This window comes from Microtus ochrogaster, chromosome 8 (genome assembly GCF_000317375.1).
Source record: "Microtus ochrogaster isolate Prairie Vole_2 chromosome 8, MicOch1.0, whole genome shotgun sequence".
NCBI classification, from domain to species: Eukaryota; Metazoa; Chordata; class Mammalia; order Rodentia; family Cricetidae; genus Microtus; species Microtus ochrogaster.
Window position 1 is genome coordinate 19,118,387 of NC_022015.1, and position 5,325 is coordinate 19,123,711.

Below are 5,325 nucleotides of genomic sequence, written 5' to 3' on the forward strand. Positions count from 1 at the left end.
GGTATCTAGCTCCGCAGTGGGTGCCTGTGAGGACTGTGGCAGGTTAATCTCCTTAGCTTTGGTTTCTGTGGAAAAATTGTGCTTCACACGGTGGCTCTGAGGAACAAGATGATGGAAAGTGCCACACTCGACCTGTGACATTGAGGAGAATCTGAAAGGCAGAGGGAATGGGAGGAATTTAGACTTTCTAGCTCTAGCTATGGAGTCAAAGGTGTGGATAAGCAATCTCACAGAACAAAAGAAGCTGGGGAGTAGCGTGCACGCTGCTGCTTACCTACGTCCCCAGTCCAGCTTTTTGTTTTGTTTTTGAGACACGGTTTCAGTTTACTGACCTTGAACTCACTCTAGCCCAGGCCGACCTGGAGCTTCCCAACACCCTGTCTCAGACTACTGAGTGACTGGGGTTATAGACCTATGCCACCAGACCCGGGGACCAAGTAGGTACATATTCATACCCATTTCATTTCTGCAACTAGACATCTGTGGAAACCAGCCCATTGTCCTAAGAGATCCACTATAATGCTGCTTGCAATAGCTGCATCTTGGGATGTTGTGTTCGAAGCAGTTACATCTTGGGCTGCTTCTAGTGACAGAAATCCTTAAGTAAGTGATTTCAACGAGACAGTTATTTCAGTGCTCTGGGACTCCTAATGGCAAGAAGACCAATACACGGACTGCCCTGTCTCACTGTGCGCCCACTGAGTTCCAGTTCTGAAAGTCTGTGTTCATAGAACACTCTGCCTCCCGTTGGCAGGAAATAAGTGAGCAGAGGAGTGGACACTGCCTCTACCAATGTCCCTGGAAGGGCATCGCTCCCCACTTCCATCCCAGGAGGCTGAATTACACCTAACTAGAGTGCTAATACATGGTATGGGTGCTGTTGTTGGGCCCTAAAGCCCCACCAAGGAGGAGGTCACCCCAAGAGACATTCACAGCACGGTTTATGCAATAGCAAGAGGAATTTTTATTCTGCCACGGCAGAGGTCCCTCAGCCTCGAGAGGAGAAGGACGCCTGCTTTGTCTATTACAAGTTCTTTTAAAGGAAAAAACCATAAAATCAGGGAGGGGGTAGTACAGAATCAAAGGGAAAGTCCAAAAATCATTTGTCAACTATTTTGACTAGTTCATACAATGGTCAGCTAACTCTACTTGATCAATGTTATGGCGGTTACAAGGAGGAACACCTGCAGGTCGTCTCACCCCAGTTCCAGGGTCCGGGTCTATTGAAGAAAGACTACAATGGGGATGGAAAGTACCCAAAGCTCCCGTGCACGCGTGGTTGGTTACCAGGGTCCTGGTTCCCAGGAAAGGGGTGCAGTAGTGCTAAGGTACCTCAAAGTCTTTCTCTGTGTCAATAGTCACACCATGGTTTTCGGGAGTAGTGATGAAGACGAACCTATGTGAGCTCTGGCATAAATTTTTTCTTTTTCTTTTCTTTTTTTAAGATTTATTTATTATGTATACAACATTCCTTCCATGTATGCTTACATGCCAGAAGAGGGCACCAGATCTCATTATAGAAGGCTGTGAGCCACCATGTGGTTGCTGGGAATTGAACTCAGGACCTCTGGAAGAGCAGTCAATGCTCTTAACCTCTGAGCCATCTCTCCAGCCCCCTGGCATAAATTTTTTCATACATAAAAAATTAGATCGGGTTTTGGTATATAGCATAGGCTAGCCTCAAATTCACAAACCTACTGTCTCTCAAGTGTTGAGATTACAAGATAATCTAATGCCCGAGTTTCCCGAATAATTTTGATCCACGGTCACTTGAGTCTGTGGAAGCTTCAGAGACTCAAAGGATTGGTTATGGTGTCTATAAGACCCTTGAGGCACACAAGAGGCCAGGTCCCTCCCCTGAGGACCTCCAACCACCAGGTTCTACCCATGGAACATCCTAACTGCCCTAACGGCTGGGCTGTTGTCAGGGCAAGGACTAGAGGAAGCAATGTGTATGTAATCTACCAAGACCTTCCAGATACGTTTCATTATCAAGGCTTCTTCTCGATTTTGGATGGGGCGTAGAGGAGAGGTGTGTGGAGGAAGAGGTCCTGCGAGCCCGTGAAGCCACGCTGCCCATGAGCACTTTGGACACGTCACTCTTTTCTTCCTTCAGCACATCCACAAGAGGCTGTTCAGAGACACGTCTGTCCCTGGAACTGGAAGCTACGCTTCTGAGAGCTCCTAGTGAGTCACCTAAGTACTTATGTCTTTGCCAAGTCTTCAACACCAATCTTCTAGAGAACTTAAATAGGTGACAACATATGTAAAGTATATATTTTATAATGGAATGCCTGGTCCCCCGAGAGGGTCCTTTTCCCAGAGTTGGGCATTTGGACAGAGGCCCCATGGCCTTTCAAGGGCAGCGCTGGCCTCTGATCAATCCCTCAGCTCCCAAGCCCCCTTTCTCCTGTTCCCATTTTGTCCTGGGGTCCTTGTCACTTTTCCTTGCATTCCAAGAGACAGCCTTAACATCTTGGTTAAAACTTGTTCTGTTGGAATGGCTATTTTGGTTTCTTTTTTTTGTTTAAGAGTTATCTATTCATTATGTATACAGTGTTGTTTGCATGTGTGCCTTCAGGCCAGAAGAGGGCGCCAGATCTCATTACAGGTGGTTGTAAACCACCATGTAGTTGCTGGGAATTGAACTCAGGACCTCTGGAAGAGCATCTAGTACTCTTAACCTCTGAGCCATCTCTCCAGTCCTGTTATTTTGACTTCCTTACTGAACCAATTATCTGTGATTAAAAGGTTTTATTTTGGTATTTCAAGAGCTCCCATTCAAAACCATTATCTTCAAAGCTAAACCTGCAAGACAAGTAATGTAAAGCCCTAGTCTTATGGAAGCTGCTAACTTATTGTCAACCGTTAGGGAGCACAGTAGTCGGTCATCCCTACAAATGAAGTTCTTTCTTTGTAGTCATGCCAAGTGCTTACTTAGTCCCCTGTGGCGAACTCCTCGACCAGCGAGAAAGAACGACCACCACACGAGGATTCTTCTCAGATCACGCTTTAATTGGAGTGCCCTTGGTTGAAGGAGAGCATGAAGCAAAGGGGCGCGAGAGCATTAAGGCAGCTGCTTATATAGGGAATTGGCACATGGGTCGCCCTGTGATTGGCTGCCATCAACAGCTGACACCAGACTGCGTCGGGATAGGCCGAGGGACCCTTATCCACCGCGCATGCGGGAAGCAGGGGACACGCAGCTCTCAAAGGCTTAGCCAAATATGGGGTTGTTTATTACCAACAAGACAGGATGTAGGCACCATCTTGTAATGGCGATCTTGTCTGGCTCCCTGCAGTCCCCCATATATGTTTCCAAAGCTGTCTAAAACAAGCAACTGGAAACAAAGTTTGTCTTACTCAGATATACCTAATAGATAGATAGTTCTCACATGCTAAGAGATCTGCAGAAAATGGCACTTAAAATGCTTAATTGAAAAGCTTTTTGTGATAGAGGATATGCCTGCTTCTGGAAGCACTCTATTTCCTCCAAAGAAGATGGATAGGCACAGGAGAACCTCCACCCAGAACTTGCTTCAAATGTGGCAACACCAGCCACTGAGCAAAAACCGCCTTTTTGCCTCAATTTCTGTAAAGCCCCTCTTCAAACTGTGGTCAAAACAGGACACTGGGAAATCAACTGTCTCCAGATACCTAGACAAGGTAGGCTGGTCCTCCCAAGTCCCTAGTCCACAGGAAATCTGTCTGATCTTTGGGGGCCTGGCAGACCTTGGCGAACAGTGACGTCTTGAGACCTCTGCCCTCAATTACTCTGGGGGCCTGTGGGGTTAGTGTGGGGTAGGCAGCAAGTAAGTGTCTGTCATTTTCATCACTAACTCAGGTAAAATGTATCCTCCTCGGAACTCTGATGCTCTTTGATGACTAGGCTTGATAGCTTTGTCAGTGTCACAGTAGCAACCAAGGCTTCAGCTGCCTTCTCGGTTCTCTGTGTAAAATTCAGGTCACAGGCCTCGCTCTCCAGAGCTAATACTAAGTCTAGACACAATTTGCCTCAGTACCAGACTCGGAAAAGAGATAAACTCACAAAACAGACGTCGGGATAGCTCTTTGCTATTCCTTTGTTTAAAGGGACTTACTCTGCAGTGACTCCCTCAGTAATCAGCCACCTGTATCTCCTGGTGAATCAGAAGGTGCTTTAAGGTTGGTTTTGGTGAAGAGAGGAAAGCTTAACTGGTGATCAGGAGAACGTGATTTGATTTGTTTTTGATTTTTTTTTTTGTTTTTTGTTTTTCGAGACAGGGTTTCTCTGTGGTTTTGGAGCCTGTCCTGGAACTAGCTCTTGTAGACCAAGCTGGTCTCGAACTCACAGAGATCTGCCTGCCTCTGCCTCCCAAGTGCTGGGATTAAAGGCGTGCGCCGCCACCGCCCGGCAAGAACGTGATTTGAGATGTGCAAAAGGATGAACCATGTTCCAGGTTCCTCTCTCTTGCTATGTTACTGTGCATAACTTAAGCAGTAACTGGCAGGACTCTGACAGGCAGAGCTCTCACTCCCCAGTGGACTCTATCTCTATACAGTCACAGCACAAGCTCAGCATCTTAAGGTCCCTGTGGTTGTTTTCTAACTAGACTTAAAAGGTGCTTTTTTTTTTTTTTTTTGGTTTTTCGAGACAGGGTTTCTCTGTGGCTTTGGAGCCTGTCCTGGAACTAGCTCTGTAGACCAGGCTGGTCTCGAACTCACAGAGATCCGCCTGCCTCTGCCTCCCAAGTGCTGGGATTAAAGGCGTGCGCCACCACCGCCCGGCCCTGTCACAGTTTTCTGGATAGAAAAAAAAACTGTTAATGCTTTCCCCCAGATCATTTCCGCTGTGAACAGACTGCCATTTCTACAACATAAATTTCAGTATAGGTTATAAACAGTGGGGATGCTGATATGTCTAAAAACTCACCTTTGCCCAAACTCAAAGAATGCTTTCAAGCAATGGGGAATCGACTTGGTCAGACGCACTCCAGATAGGTACCGGCAAGCAACAGACTACGTCTCCCCACCTTTCCCTGGTCTTGGGTCTCCTCACCCTCCATTATCACGATCTAAGAAAATAATTTTTTCCTACACTTAAACTTTATCCTCTGCTCTGTCAGCCTCTCGCCAGGTCCACGAGGCACCAGATGGCCCCACAGAGCCTGGACAGTGAAGTGAAACAGCTATTTCTGGATTTGGCCAGCACCCAAATTTTCTCAGGTCCCCCAAAATGCAACACCCCAGGTCAGCAGGAAGCAGTTTCGAGATTCGGAGCCCTCATCCCGTCTCACCTGCTACCTCTAATGCCTTACCTTCTTTTTTTTTTTTTTTTTTTTTTTT